Raw genomic sequence first — 16,971 nt, 5'->3', positions numbered from 1 at the left:
TGCACCGAAATTATAGTCGCAACAGAGAGCACGTATAAAAAGCAGGAGTTTTGCAGAATATACGAGGGTAAGTCAAATGAAAGTGAGCCAGTGCAAATATATGAAAAATGGGGTACTTTGTTTAAAAGTAGCCTTCATTTGCATTCAGAAATTTGTCCCATTGACAAACGAGTCGCGTAATTCCCGTCTCATAGGGTTGCTTGGGTTGCTGCTTCAAAGCGTCTGCAACTGACATTCACGTCATCGTCCGAGACAAATCTGGTTCCCTTGAGCTGTTTTTTCGGTTGCCCAAAAATGGGGAAGTCGCAAGGCAACAGGTCTGAGCTGTCTGGCGGATGTTGCAGCGTTCCCCGCTTGAACTTTGCCAGTTTTGTATTAACCACATCAGCGACATAGGGACGGGCATTGTCGTGGAACAAGATGACCCCATTCGTCAATTTGTCACGTAGTTCGTTCTTGATTGCGACACGTAGCCGATCCGGCGTTTAGCAATATCGGAAACAATTGATAGTCTCTCAAGATTTAGCAAATTCTATCAGTAATGGCCCCTGACAATCGAAAAATAAAAGTCAACAATACCTGTCCGGCGGAAATGACGGCCTTTGCTTTCTTTTGGGGTAGTGAATTCAAATGTTTCCATTATAAGATTTGCTGTCGTGATTCAGGCTCGTAGTAGTGGCATGATGGTTCGTCTCCGATCACAATTGCAGACAAGAAATCGTCACCCTTATTGTCATGCCGGATCAGATGAGTGAAGGCAGCGCCGAACATCTCCGTATTCTGGCGGTGGTCCAAAATCTTGGGCTTCCATTGCGCATACAAGAGCCGATAGCCGAAATGTTCATGAATTACGGCGTGAATGGTGACGGTGAACCGAACCGTGAGCGATGTTCACACGCTCTGGCAGTTCATCGATACTTATCCTCCGTTCTTGTGTCATCAGCTCATCAACCTTTGCAATTTTGTTAGGTGTGATTGCACGATGGCTTTGGCCCGGTCTGAGATCGTCTTTGCAACTTTCACGTCCTTCTTTGAACGGTTTGTTCTAACGCTTCACAGTGGCCAATGAAATGCAATGTTCGACGTACACGGCAGCCATACGGTGACTTAATTTCTTTTTGGGAAACACCTTCAGCTGTCGAAAACCTCACGGCACTACGCTGCTCCACTTCTGGAGCGTCCATTACGTCACGCAACCATGTTCATCCCAGTGTATGAGAGCGTTAAAGAACATTTATCCTCAAATCTGCGTGTCACTTTTGTAAATCACAGATGCCTGTGTGCTACGCGCAGGCCTTGCAGATAATGAACAGAACCATAATTGCGCGGGGTGAGTAGGCTCACTTTCATTTGATTGCCCTCGTACATTAGAAATGCGAAGATACAATGGATTATACAAATGCGAAGACACAGCTTGATAGCGGGCAAAAAAGTGCCACCGGAAACATAGTTCACTGCACGTATACACAAAACATGCGTCTAAGTCTCCAATAAATCTACGTATCTAAGAAAGAGTCACGCTATATAATGGGTCAAACAAGGCAAATAAACATGTTACGCAATCACAGATTCACAGAATCCTAGATCCCGTCCCCATTCCATCCACTCCCCCCGATGTATTGTGCGCGACTGAAGGCGGCGCGCTTGCTCCTCACTTTTCTCCCTTGCGCACGCAAGACTGAGCCACCATCGTCGGCTCACCCATTCCCCCTCACCCCCCCCATGCTTTCACTCGCACATACAGCATGCGGTGCACGGTCACGATGTTATCGCCCTTAGAATTTATGCGGAACATGAGGGCAACGGCGACGGCAGGAATGCGCCTAGAGTCTCCATATAATTGCTATTGTAATAATATAATAAGAGTATCCGCAGCTGAAGCGTCCCATGGCCCATTACTTTCCGCAAAATAAGTAACAAAATACAACTTTCACCACGCGACAATTCGCTGCGCCTCAACGTTTTTTTTTTTCCTCTTGTGGGGCGGGGCACCATAATGAAAAAAAAACGCAAAGGAAAGTATGTTGGTCACAATCGAATGCCTACTTTGGGCAACTAATGAGGCTATTAAAGGAATATCGAAGAAAACACAAGACGCTTGGTCCACCAAGAACCATGCGCATACTGCTCGGTATCCTACACCCGCGAGGCAAGACATTCTGGAGAGGTTGCGCTCAAGCGAACGCGGTGCAATCCGTCGTCCCCACAGTGATGGCGGCGAGCGACCATTGTTTCTTTTCCTCGTCTGCTAGCCAGAAAGCGTCTAAAACTGCCAGACGAAAATGCGCTCGGCCAGAGAAAACCGAATGTGCACCGAAGTGCGCTGCGCGGTGGTCGGGGCAACACGAGAAAAATGCATGCGCTCTGGCTGGCTCTCGCAGCCCGGGGGCAGGGGAGCGAGAACAAAAAAATTGAAGGGGATCAATGTGTCCTCGCGATTAAAAATCAAAGTAGAAAAAATAAAAAAGAACGTAGTTACCTTGGCTGGCTTTAGTGTCTTCACTGGATGCTTTGGCGCAGGTGAAAAATATGTTGATATTTTTTTATGTGACATGACGGCAGGAATGAACCACCACAACGCTTCGTCCCATCGGGCCTCGCTGCGGGCTTTGCACAACTTGTCGGATAGCGTGTTGATTTGGCTTGTCTCGTTGTATGGCCCGATGTGTTACTTTGGAAAAGTTAATGCACCTTTGGCGTCAAATATTTATGGGAACATTAAGCTTACAAAGTTCCGCAATTGAAAATCTAAGGCACATGTTTTGAAATATCAATGCACCTTTCACATCAAAAGTTTATGAGAACTTTATACCCATAAAGTTTCGGAATTGACATCCACGTGCTCCGTAGATTCCATGATAGAGTGTAGATTCCGCGGCCTCCACGAGATGCCGCGCCAGCCCGTTCGCCATCAAAAGGTCCTTGAAGTTTTGTGCTCGGATGGGGCTGCTAGCGTTATGTGACTCCCGGTGCATGGGCGTTGCCGCGAAATCCAGCCCGAGTTGGCAATTTTCGCGGTGAAATGGCTTTTTGAGCGTGAAAAAGACGTTCTAGACAAAATCCAGAATGATTTCCGGCACCGGGGGTTACTTTTGTCGGCGATGCATGGATAGCACGAAAAAATTTCGGGGGGGGCTGAAGCCCCATAAGCCCCCCCCCTGGCTACGCCCCTGTGACTGACCGAACCGATTCGGGAATATAGAAAAATGAAGCTAGTACCACTACCAGCGTGCTGTTAAAACCTCACTGAGAGGTGCCTGCTCTTCGCACGAAGTCTTTAATCCGTCATTAAATCCTTCATTTGAGCGATGAATAGGGCATAAAATTTTGTTATCATGAGTCCTGTCGAAGTTATCACGCGCGTTATAAGTTAGCACGCACGTTATCAGCATAGAACAGTTTATACCCTTTGGAGTGCCTCTTCTGATAACGCGCGTGCCGTTCGTTACTGGAAAGTTCCGGGCTCGCAGCGTTAAAGAAAGGAAACGCATCAAGGCAGATAACGATTATTGTTGTGTGGCAGAAGGGGCAAGCCAAAGGGTGTAACATTGCCTAAGAGTGTGGTTCGACCGATGGTTCGACGTACTGGCGCAGCCAACGTAACCGGACGCTACCAACGCGCCCGGCGTCGAGCGACGCTCGCCCGCGCGCCGATAACGTCGGACTACGAGCGCGCCTTAACAGCAGCTTCCGAGGCGCTTGATCGCTCAGTCTCGCCACGGATGAAGCACACGCCGATGCGAGCGCGTCAACTCTTCGCCATAGGCGCCAGACTTAATCTGAGCACGCTGCCGATATAGCTCGCCGCGAAGAAGCTCTGAAAAACAGTGTCTAACCATGCTTAACAGAGCTTTCGCTCGTATATCTAGCTTCAAGCCACGTTCAACCCCAGCCACTCTTTTTTACTCGTACAGCGTTTCGACTTGCTCATATCAGTGCAGATATATCAACGCACGATATCGACGTACCAAATGCTGTGGCAAAGAAAAACTGTTCTCAGTCCGCGCTTGTTCGGTGACGTCTTCGTCTTTTAACGCGACAGCGTTAAGGAGCTCGTGTCGCAGAAAAGCCGGTGTCGTCGGTGTCGGCGTCCGCGGCGTCGGCCGTGAGCGAAAAATCCCGGCAGGCAATTCATAAACAACTTGCAACATGGGCTGCGTGGGAATCGAACCAGGGTCTCCGAAGTGTGAGGCGGAGACGCTACCACTCAGCCACGAGTTTGATGCTTCAGAGCAGTACAAAAGCGCCTCTAGTGAATGCGGTGTTGTCTTAGAAACGTGCCGTAGAAAGTTATACTGTGGTGTATATCGGTAATTATGAGCATGTAACTTACAGAAGTTGCAGTTACACGAGTAGCGAAGTACGTTTCCGCTACATTTCTTCTGCGCTTTCCGCACACGCAGAGCCATCTTGCGGCTCTGCGTGTGCCCCCTCCTCTCAATGTACGGCGCTGCCCCGACAGGTGGCGCGCCACGCGCGCATTGGGGCTGTGCGGGTACAGGTGCGAGACGCGTCGCAGCCCCGACTCCCTCTCCCCTGACGACGCTTCGCCGTGCTTCCTCACGGGTTGCAGAATCAAGCGTCCTTCCTTTCTTTAGATCACTATCTATATATCTCTCTGCCCATCCCGATCACGACGTTTGGCTGGCGTAGATCGTTTCCCCCTACGAGACACCGAGTTCTTTGGTTCGTTCCGCTTGCTCAGGCGCACGTTTCGTTGCCGCGCCGAACGCTGCTTTGCTCGACGCTCACCGCGTGATTGGTGGGTGCAAAGTCCGATGCGGGGCGCCTCGTAAGTGATCGCTGCGCCGTGGCGCACTGTCTTACACCCCTTGGCGGGTCGACGGGAACGCTGTCGCGTTTCCCTCTTGAAGGCGAAGCTTAAGCGTCCTCCAAATTTTGTTTGCTCCCTTGCAGTCATTTAATATGTACACGCGACTATACCCGACGTTAGCTCTTCTAGCAGAACATTCAAGGCCCACGATCTTCAGCACTTTCCGCAGGAGAAGCAGAAAAGCGCCTAAGGCGTGTCTATAAATCAAGTATGACAAAACTGATGCATTTCTGAAAGAACTGCGTAGCACTCAGAATTCTTTCAGGGCATGCCACGCAAATGCTCTGTCGAGATTGTCACTCCGAACAAGAAATAAGAAAACCATTAGCTTGTCAATACACTCCCGACTATTGCTCTTTTTGTCATAGCTTTCCTTCGTCTACTTCAACCGGGGCACTCACTCGACGATCCTTCTACCAGGCACATTGGAACAAGCTGTGCTAAGCAGCCAATTAGTAAGCGAGCTGCCAAGTTCTTGGAACCGGCTCAACAAAGACCCGAAACTCATTTCCTCTTTTCTCTCTTCGGCCTTAGCTATCCTGTCGTTCTTTCTTTCTTCTTTTTTTTTTTTGTTGTCTATCGAGAAATACAACGCCTTAACAAAGCTTACTGTAGGTCGCTTGCACTCCGCCCGGCGATATACGGAGGGAGACGTCGCATACGATTCGAGAAGTACTCGCATTTGCCAACGCTCATGCGAGATAGCACCCGCTTCCGTGGAAATTAGACTGTTTCCCAACTTTGTCGCCAAATCACGACAGGACGACGAGCAGACGTCGGCGAAAGGCGCCAAATTTCAACGCGGCGAGCAGGTGAAATAATACACCCGTCGGTGCTTGTATATTTCTTAGTCAGTGCCTTTCCAGAATTACTTACCTGTTCTGCCTGGCCCTTTCCACACAGCCTAACTCACAATATTGCGCAATAAGGTCAATATTTACACTATATACTAAGCCCTAAGAGCTGCGCTTGTAAAAATTTCAGATTTCCAACGCGATTGGGTGTTTTTCCCGTTGCTCCCTGCTGTGTAAAATATTGTGCAGCGTATCGCAAAAGAGTAAAACACAGCCATTCGTTCTTTCTTTTCATGTTTCTGTTATTTTTTTACGCGGACGTAAATAGAAAAGTTGCCGTAGTTTTCTTGCAATGGCTACATACACCGCTTCTCGTTATTCTTATTATAAGAGAAAGAAAGCGCAGAAAAATACATGAATTATTACAATGGGTGATATTTACATAAAGCAAGATAAAATCTGGCGGTACTAAAAATTCTCCCTCGAAAAGTTTCATTTTAAGCAAATTGTGCAGATCACTAAATTACCCAAGCATGTTGCACGCAGAGGCAGGTATCTGACACTCGCAATTACACGCGGTGTGGTGAACCTAGCAGGCCGTTCTTTGGCGTCACTCGAATAGATTCTTTAGTGGAGGCCCTGCGACACAGTGTGGCCTGTAATTCGTGGGCCACGCTGAACTGCGCCGCTACACTCCAGCGGCAGAAGGCCCCCAAGACCGAATTTACCACGAGCATGGCAACGTAACAGGCAATCAATTGGCATATATCATCATCACCATCATCATCATCAGCCTATTTTATGTCCACTGTTGCACGAAAGCCCCTCCCTGCGATCTTCAATTACTCCTGTCCTGCGCCATGCGATTCCAACTAGCACCCGTGAATTTCCTAGTTTCATCGCCCCACCTAGTCTTCTGCCGTCCTCGACTGCGCTTCCCTTCTCTTTGCACCCATTCTGTAACCCTGATGGTCCACCGGTTATCTATACCTACTCATTACATGGACTGCCCAGCTCCATTTTTTTCTGTCATGTCAATGAGAGTATCGGCTATACCCGTTTGCTATCTGACCCACACCGCCCCCTTTCTGTATAGATAGAAACTCGTATTATCAACATGATTCCCCTTAACAACGTTAGTGCGATGTTTATTTCAGCGAAAATTAAACAACACTTTAAGCTCATTCAATCGTCTAGTCAGCAAGATTTTAACGATCGTAAAGTAGTTATTGTAAGCGAGAGTCGGCGGTAGAAAGAAGTTGGAACGCGACACACTGTCGGCTTAAAAAATAAGACTGTGTGGTATACGGATTCGGTCACCAATGCTGAACTCGCGTGCAGTTCGAGCATACAACCATTACACTGTACCCAAAATGTGCTTCATTTCGAGCTTGTATTACGCCTGACAAATATAATTGTTTGCGTGCGCCAAGTGTTAACTTCATTGTTTTAATAGATACGTAATCATTATAATTTTCTTACATCTTCGTCTTCACGGTCGGTCGCGTGCGCATTTTTTTCGAAACAACGCGTTTGGTCGGCTTCCGTTACCGCCCCCCCCCCCCCCTCCGTCTCTTAAATGGTGGATGTGCCGGGTTGCCATGTGATAATAATTACATCGATAGATGACGCCATCTTGTACCTGTAACTGCGTAAGCTGACGTCGTGCACGTCTGTTCGATGGGCACACGACATCGCTGAGCAGGTTAAATAACGTTTAGAAAGTCATCTATCTTGTTTACACTTCCTTTCTTTAACGCAGCGCTGCTGGTCTTGTGAGGTCACAAAGGCTATGCACGTATCAGCGTGACTTAGCCTTCCTTAAAGTTGAATAGGGAGCGCAAAGGGTTAAAGAAAACCTACGCACGCTAGATAATAGACGATAATAGCCTGCGAAAAGTAAAAGCTTTAAAGGGTGTAAAAAAGAAAGCTTTAGGTGTGCGTGGGGGTGCTGAACAATATATTTGCCGCCATAGTAGGGTGGGGGGGGGGGACTGAACGGCAGAACTCTATTCTAAGTTTGCTGGTGTAAAACTGCAAGAGCATTGCTGTTTTTCGTAAATAAAAAGCGACATAACTTTTTGACTACACTCCGACGGTTCATCCTGAGATCATCTAGAATGACGGCTCACAGTGAACTTTGCTATGGTCGATTAGTTTTTTCGGTAATCTGTATTTTTATCAGTATCAGATATTTACAGTTTAAACTCATGATTTGCACAAAGCGTATTAGTCACACCGTGACAGCAGGTGTTCACTGTCCTGAGCTATTTCTACAGCAATCGCATACGTCCGGGCTGCTTCCTCTCAAATCGGCATTAAGTGAACTTCTTTAATGCCGACTCGATGAGTCACTGGATATGTGCCACTGGGTATGTGGCGCTCTTCATAATAATCATCATAACATACAAAACATATCACCACCAAGTACACACCCATCATAAGATAGATTCCTAACCGCATTAACTCGTCTCCGAAGGATGGATGCGCCGCAAATTTTTTACCTTTTCTTCTCTTTCATTTTCTGTCGTCTTAGGAATAATAATGGTGGAAAGTTCGGAAACCTTCCAGCGACCATCGTGCATATTGCAAAAACTGAGAGCAAGAAGCCCTTGCAAGTGATTAACTTGTCTTCCTCTCGAAGCTCTCACGTGCAGAACAAAGTCGTCGTCGTGGGCGACAACAAAGTGCGTACGCGTGACCGGACCAGAGATGAGGAACTGAGAAAAGCAAGCAGCACTCGGGGTTTTATTTATGCCCTCGTAGAGATATTCAGTCGGAATCCTTGCGCTTTCTTTTGTAGCTGAGACATGTGTGCCAAGGAAGGTCAGAGAGCGCCAAGAACAAAGCCACGAACGAAAGGGACGAAACTCTTGTCAGCCATTATTTAGACTCCGCTTCTGAGGCACTTATCACGTCTGGCTCTCATAGAGAAAAGTGTTCGCTGGGATTTTCTTGAGCCGCCGCTTGAGCCCCCTTTCAACATGGATACACAACCCGGGAATATCAAATAGAAAGTTCAAAAAACAGACACACCAAATTCGGCACAAGATATGAAAGTTATAATGTACACGGATATTTACAAAGATGGCGTCTGTGAGTGTGTGTGTGTATGAGCGAGAGAGAAAGAAAGATAGAGAGAGAGAGAGGTGAGCATTAGAATACTCTACATGAATGTGCGAAAATGTTATTTCTGGAAAGTGCGGCTCAACTTGCGCTGAAAATTGTTTGCAGGCGCTTCGTTGTTCGAGTGCCGCTGGGATGCGGCCACTTCAGCTTTGTTCAGCCCGCGACTCTTCACGCATCAATAGAATCTTATAGCCGCTCAGCAACCGCTACCCGTTTCTGACGTTGTTTACCAAAACGCATCTATCCGCATGATCTTTTCATAGTTCGTACACATTTCAATGAGTTTATCCGTTGTCGTACTAAGAAATGTTACTAAAAGCATTGTTTTAGCTCAGTGAAGAAAGTTGTCCGCATCTGAACAAAAATATTGAGGGAAAAAAACGGACGACCGTTCACTTCAGATCAACAAGGTAGATGAATTCAGGTTGAGAACCCATCCATCGCCGTGACCTTCATCCTGGTTAAACAATCATAACGTTGACATTGCCGCTCAAGTCTGTTTAATAAATCACTTTTCTACCTTTCTTATACATATATACACATTTTATTTTAAACTTAAGCCTCTTTAGTTGAACTAGCAGAACTAAGCGTTCTGACAAGTACACATTATAGGTAATACATGACCCGCCATGGTTGCTCAGTGGCTACGGTGTTGGGCTGCTGAGCACGAGGTCGCGGGATCAAATCCCGGCCACGTCGGCCGCATTTCGATGGGGGCGTAATGCGAAAACACCCGTGTACTTAGATTTAGGTGCACGTTAAAGAACCCCAGGTGGTCAAAATTTCCGGAGTCCTCCACTACGGCGTGCCTCATAATCAGAAAGTGGTTTTGGCACATAAAACTCTATAATTTGTTTTTTTAGGTAATACATACATAAGCTGCTGTATAAGCAGTTACCGGAAACACCAGATGTCCCAGTTTTGCGATAACAGTATAATCACAGTTAAATACCGATAAATCTTCATGAAAGTATTGTACAGCAACCGAAGAGCAACAAACTTCGAAGGAAAAAACTAAAAAGTATGCCGAATGTTCAGATCGCCTAGATCGCCGAGCTGAATGTGCGCGGCGAAAACACGCATATCTATTCTTTTCACGTTTTTCCCAGTAGGTAGGAAAAGGGAGATCACGTCGCAGTTTCAATATCGCTACTCACTTTTTTTTTTACCGAGACACATGTAAGTTTGGATCCCATGGCCATTTGCGCATCCTGTTAATATCGATTTCAGCTAACGCTACATTTGTGACACGAAATATTCCCTAATGCTCCCGTGACAACTTTTTGTTTTTTAGTAGGGTAGCAAACCGGACGCTCGTCTGGTTGACCTCCCTGCCTTTCCTCTCTTTGCTATCTCTCTCTCTTTTTTTGTTTTTTAAAGCAGCCCCTTCTATGGGTGATTGTTCTCCGCCAGCTAGAGGCTCCAATTAAGACATCAGTTTGCAATGCACACATTCCGACTCAATTTTCTGGAACATATAAATAAATATGACAATGTAACAAAAAAATGAAAAAGAGGAACGTACATCTTTCTTTCTTTGCCGCGTATAGGGAACGGGACAGGATAGAAATTAGCCCTCTAAGCACACACGCAAAGAACGCAGTGGTAGTGGGCATCTCCTGAGTTTAACATTCAAGCTTGTCATGTTTTTCAACTTCGTAAGAGTAGGAGTAGGAAGATGTGTTTTGCTGTAAGCGGATCTAGCCTTGCAATATCGATCGTTTGTTGCATTTGGTGTGCACAAAGTCAGCTAATGTGAAGGCCACGCTTGCACAATCAGCTCTTATTTTAACATTATTGCACAGAAGTTAGGAAGGCTTAACTACACGCTTGATGGCCTGTGTTTGTGCCGCCTTGGTAACTACGCATTTACATGAATCATTACACATGTACAGACTTTGGTTTAAGTGAGGTACGTGCATTGAAGGTTGCATGGTGTGTAAGCCTCTGCCGAATTCGTTGCTGCTGCAAGGTTGCACACGAAAAACGCAATTCGCGACGCTTCATCAATTTTTACAAGTATATTACTTGGGAGTGTGTTGAAAGTTAACAGCAGGTTACGAATAACAGCTCTATGGACATCTTGCGAAAACGGACCGACCTCGGGGCGAGCTGGATGCTGCACGACGACAATTCACCCTGTCCCAACAGATCACCACGACCCGCCGTGGTTGCTCAGTGGCTATGGTGTTAGGCTGCTGAGCACGAGGTCGCGGGATCGTATACCAGCCACGGCGGCCGCATATCGATGGGGGCGAAATGCGAAAACACCCTTGTACTTAGATTTAGGTGCACGTTAAAGATCCCCAGGCGGTCGAGATTTCCGGAGTCCTCCACTACGGCGTGCCTCATAATCAGAAAGTGGTTTTGGCGCGTAAAACCCCATAATTTAGTCTATGTGCTTAATTCTTCGCACTATTAATCAACTGTCTCTCTGGTATATTGCATATATATGCATGGACAAAAAGGTCATTGGTAACTGTAATACAGTCTACACAATCTTTAAAAGGGCAATCTGTAAAATATTGTCCCAGTTATTTTTCACGAGAGCATGCATGATAAGATATAGGAGTCTGTCCCTGCATAGAATCTCTCTCCTCAAAGCACCCCAAATTTCTGCATTTTTATTCCTGTAACAGCCAGTCACCTTCGGAGACACTATTAATATGTGTGTATAAGTCCACGGGTCTCATTCCGCAGTTTTCTCTCTATTGCAATCAGCTTTAACGGCTCTCAGGAACATGTTTATGCACGTATGCCAATTTTATTTGCGTCATGTCTGTGGTGACTACACCCCACCATGCCATTACCTACAACGGCCCGCCGTGCTGGATCTGACGACAGTCAAACTACTTGCCCGTTCTTTACAAACTGCGACAAATAGCGACGCTCTGTGGCAAAAGCTGGGTTTTTTTTTCGAAACGCCCAGGCATGTTAAGCAGAGTGCGAGAAACAGAACGGAAATGCCAAGTTTGAGGCGTTATGCGAAAGCCCTGAACCCACTCAAGTGCTCTCATAAACCATAGATGAAACACACTTGACCCACGTTTGTTCCTTTGTTTTTCTTTCTTTCTTTCTTTCTTTTGTAAGGACACCTGTAAACAGAGAACATATGTCCGAGTTTACGCAAACAGCTCCCGTCGTCTCCAGATTATATTTTCCTCGCGCGCGGCGCAATTTATGTTCGAGAAAGCAAACACTGCTCTCTGTTCGGTGCACGACGCTTTAAATATAAGTTGAACTGAAGGAGCCGTGAATGGGGAAAACATTCCATGGCCAGGGAAGGCTGCCCACTTTTTGTGTTACTTCGAGCACGCCGAAGCCCTCGAAAACACGGTCGTGATAGACCAGCCGTAAAAGCAGCGAGCTGTGCGCGTGACTCGCTTTTTCATGCAATGCGAAAGCCTTCGCTTCCTCCTGCGCCAGTCAATTCGCGAGATGCGTATCGAGAAAGGGCTGTAACCACTAAACAAGAAACATTAGCAAAGAAAGACAGCTTGAAAAAGCTTTGGCGACAGATGTCGCTCATAAACGCAAAATTAAAGAAAAATAAGCTTGCTAGCTGACATCAGGCATTTGAAAATTGAAGCCGTGTAGTTTCCCAGGCAGTGCTGAGGCCGTTCCTATAGATACGCTGCTACAAACATGCGGAAACCTAACGTGAAAAAAAATATAAAGGAATAGGATAGGGATAACTTTAATAAAGTGCCGGCAAACGACGGTTCAACGCGTCGTGACGCTGGCCAAGCGTCGACCCGGGGTTACACCCTACTCTGCACTAGCCCAGTTGGGCCCGTTCGTAGTGGGTCATGAGGCTTGTGCTTTTCGAGCGCACCCCGGGCCTGCTGGACGGCCCATAGTTGTGAGTCCTTGTCTACAGACTGCAGTGCACCTTGAAGTTCGGGCGGGTAAGTCCTGGAGATAGCAGCCGTCGGTTATAGTTACACACCAATGTTTGCTTCCTTCCTTCCCTCAAAATTTACTTCAGCTTCATGCACAGGACAGTAATGTCACTTCATTTCTTATATGGCTCGTTGTGTTTTCTGCGAGCTGTGTCTATAGTTGTGCTGACCTACACCCAGAGTTGGATTTTGGCCTTCTTCGCAGCATTTACCATTGCCAAGAAAATGCCCTCTTGTACGAAAGGGTATTTCACGCCTCCCTAGAGCTTTGATTCCCAGAAAACAAACTTAACCTCTAACCGGAAAGGTTTACTAACCCGGAAGTTTCACTTATGTACGTGTTATGGCCAATTCCTCTGAAAGAGCATCAACATTTTTTTTATTTATGCATTCGGCAACCTAATGTTTCAGTTGTAATCTAACTCATGTTTCGGATACATCGACGTTTCAAATGCAGTTTGATCTATATTTATGCTCTAACCCCGCTCGCCACTGTAAAAAAAAAGAAAAAAAGCAGGCATAAAAGGATAAACTGTTTAGATGGCTCGGATACAACTGTCGGTTAATGAAAACAAGCTTTCTAACAGATCAAATTGCATATCTTGAATTGCGAATAATGCTTTCATGTCAGATTTCTTCAATCACAGCGTGGCTTCATCCCCACGCCTTAATTTTTGGAAAAGCCGCATTCCGTTTCACAACTTACATGATATGAGGCGACAATATGTACTAAGGCTGTCAAATATGTCTGACATACATAATACGTGATTCTGGTGTAAAATCGTCGAAGTTGTGTGCACTGCTACAGAAATCTAAGTGAGGCACATTTAACAACTCTCGCTGCGAAAGCAGGAAGAGGAATGAAAAGAAAAAAAAACATGAAGAGGTAAAAGGAAAAGTGAGAGTACTGCAACGGGGGCAGTCGGGCAAAACGAGGAGCATAAAGATCGCGAACGCCTGTCTCAGCCTGAAGATCGCTTCCTCCTCAAAACACACATTAATTGTACCCGTCGTCTCACGGTTGCTGAACGGCTTGGGTCAGGCAAATGGGAAATTGGTGGCTCCGGTAGCCGGAATGCCTTCCCGTGAGGGTACTGCACCTGGGCTAACGACTTCCTGGCGCAGGCTAATGATGGAAAACAGTTTTTTTCCTGGTTTTCCGGTGGTACGATGCACGGTCACCGATTGCGGACGTCTTCTCAAGTATCGCCGAGAAGCAGCCTCGTTAGACACTCGCTCACAGTGACACAATTGGCCATTTGCAGGAGTCACCAGAGCAAGGACACTTTCATATTGAGCGGTCAGCCGTGCGAAGAACGGTCAGTATCATGTGTTGAGGAGGCTCTTTTTAGTTGCCCTGATACCATCGAACAACGATTGACTGCACAGACCAACTCGCTATAACGTTTGAAATGACGGGCCAAATCGGTGCATACCGCCCGTATAAAGAGAGCTCGTGGTAAGCTCCTCCACTGGATTTGAATAAATAGTACCTTTAACGTTATCATTACGTTGGCACCCGTAACACCAAGATTCTTGTCGATCCTGAGCGACAATTAAACTGACATGGTAAATATAGACTGCGATGGTTTTGAAAGAACAACGTCGCCTTGGCAAAGAAGCTGGCGCCTATTATCTTATCTCACATCGTTTATTACCTGGATGCGAGTTTGAAATGGATCCTAGATGGTTTCTCGCAAAGGACATTACTTGAATATTCTCCCCTCCATACTCTGGCACGACTTGCTCTAACCGCGTAGTCACAATGGCGGCTCGGCTCTGTCTGCTACCACGCTGAGGGTCATATCCAGACTTTTCCAGGAGCTCCAGTTGGCACTAGTGGATTTGCCACTCGATCCAATTGTTCTTTACCGCTCCCTGCCAGCAACGTGCCTCCATGAGAGATACGGAGGTGATAGCAAGCAATGCCCGAAGGCATTGAAAGCAGTTGAGCGTTGCTCTGTATGCGTCCCAATGAAAGTTGGCGTGATGACGAGCACCGGCAACGTCGTGGCAGGCGTCGCATCTCGGTAGTGCACGAGGTGAGACCGAAGAAAAAATAAAAGCTATCAGAGTTCGCCATTGCCCAAAGAAAAGGTTTAGATTGATTTAGCTTTATGTCTTCTGTCCATCGCGCTAAGGCCATCTTATGCCCCGTGGTGAAGTATGCACGTAGCTGCTGAACGGGAAAGCCAACGTCCTCGCGCACGGCGCTCATGCCGGTGGCTAAAGCCAGCACGGCTCCAGCAGAGCTGCGTTAACGCAGCGTGACGGTGCGTCCACTCCGTTCCGTCGCTTTCGAAGTCAAACGCACTGCTACGCGCATTCTGGAAACCCGCGCCGGCCGCGCATGCGCGTTAATACCGTGGCAGCGCGATAATGCCATCTGCGACTGCTCGAAGGCGTCTCGAGCGTCCGATGAGAGTTCATCCATGGTGCAGTGATGGTCTTGCTGCTCTCTGCGTGAGTGATGGTCGAGCCCGTCGTTACAGCACGAGCACGGAGGAATCGGAGGATCAAGTCCGCTCTTCCTATGCTGCCACTTTCTTATAAGCTGTCTTTACTACGCTGTTGCTCAGCTTCGTCGAACGAGAGAGAAGTCACGCGCCCATAGTTTGCTTGAACGACATGCCGGCAGCTTCCAGGGCAGCGGCCTATATGGTTGCTATCGGCTGTTGAAACCGAAGATTGGAGTTTTTGCCGCGGGCAGCGCCTGTTGCACTGAGGATGCAGGCACGTTCGCGAATGCACTCACCAGTTTGAACGCCTGGCATAAGTTGGACAAGGATATTCAGGTGCTTACCTGGAATAGAAAAAAGAAAAGGTAAATGTAATACGTCCTTTGCAGTCTAAACCTTCAGACAAAGTGCGCAACAAATATGCACGGTCACAAAGAAAGATTTCTTATACATCTACAAATTTATTTAAATGCAGGAGACAACTTCAGTGTGCAGCTTCAGGCATTCATGTCACGTGTGTAGCTTATTTAAATCGGTGTGCTAAGCGTCATTCCATGGAATGTCATTTTTTCTTGTTTCTTTTTCAATCTATCTGGTGATCGGACCTCGCAATTCCTACTTCTTGATTTTTCTGCACGTTCATACCTTAGCGGGTAACTCAACAGCCCTAATAAAATTATGCGGTTTTGCCTGTCAAAACTACGATCTTATTATTAGGCACGCGCCTGTGGAGCACTCCGGATAAGTTTTGACCACCTGCGATTATTTAACGCACACAGGATGGTAGTCCTGCGCTTCGCAGCGCAATGCCGTATCCACTGAGCTAGTGCGGCGGTTAGGTGTAAAGCCTTAGTCAAAAAGCCTCATCATATAGCACATCAAAGCAGCGAAATAGAGTTCATGCTGCTACGGACAGTAACGGTGGTCTTAGGAAACACACAATACAATCTCGCACGTGCGCACGTACACTCTGTCTCAAGCGCGCATTTGAAAAATAGAACAAAATGGCGGCGCGGTTGAAATAACCTAAACGTTTGAAACTTTTGCGATGAAAAAAATCGAGGCCTGACCTATGAGTTTTAGCAGCTTATGGCCTTATCTCATTCCATTTTAGAACGCAGTGGCAAAATATACTTCGTCCTCATGATCATAATGACCATTTGTAGTAGCGGCCCACCCCCCACCCGGCGTGCTTTCTTGATGTTTATTTGTTTTCAGCGTATTCTTCTGTGAAAAAGCCAGTTACTTCTTTTCCCTCTTTTCCCGTTACCCACTTTCGCCCTTTGTACGTTAGCGAACCAAACATCCGTCTCGCGGAGACACTGCCATTTATCTCTTCGCTATCTATCTATCTATCTATCTATCTATCTATCTATCTATCTATCTATCTATCTATCTATCTATCTATCTATCTATCTATCTATCTATCTATCTATCTATCTATCTATCTATCTATCTATCTATCTATCTATCTATCTATCTATCTATCTATCTATCTAATCTTTTCAGTCATATTGTCCGAGGCTTCTGCCTTGAATGGCAACGGGGAAGAGTGCAGGGCGATGCGGCTGGCATTCTGACCTCGCAAGTGCTCGTCCCATACCCTCTCTGCTGCCGTGATGTCAACGCCGATTACGATACGGCCGATCTCACGTCCATTACGATTAGCTTCAGGAAGGAGGCATCGGTATGGAGGGCAGTCGCAAGGTCTCGGCTGCCTGACATTAGCGGCTTCATCGGGCCTGACATTTCACTCACTAGGGAATGCCGAAAGATGTACGGCTTCCTTTATTTTTCCACCTCCACCATACTCCCTTCCCTCTTCGTTCCCCTGCCCTGGCTTTTTTCTTCCC

The 16,971-nt window shown here is 46.8% G+C and overlaps 1 long non-coding RNA gene across 1 annotated transcript in view; it reads right to left on the bottom strand.

Annotated features, from left to right (window-relative positions):
- LOC140218372 (uncharacterized) overlaps nt 1–16,971 on the bottom strand; it is a 357,320-nt gene that overhangs the window by 185,338 nt on the left and 155,011 nt on the right. The gene's annotated exons all lie outside the window — the stretch shown is intronic.

This window comes from Dermacentor andersoni, chromosome 5 (genome assembly GCF_023375885.2).
Source record: "Dermacentor andersoni chromosome 5, qqDerAnde1_hic_scaffold, whole genome shotgun sequence".
Lineage (NCBI taxonomy): Eukaryota > Metazoa > Arthropoda > Arachnida > Ixodida > Ixodidae > Dermacentor > Dermacentor andersoni.
The sequence above is the reverse complement of the archived record's forward strand: the minus strand, read 5'-3'. Positions and strand labels throughout refer to the sequence as shown.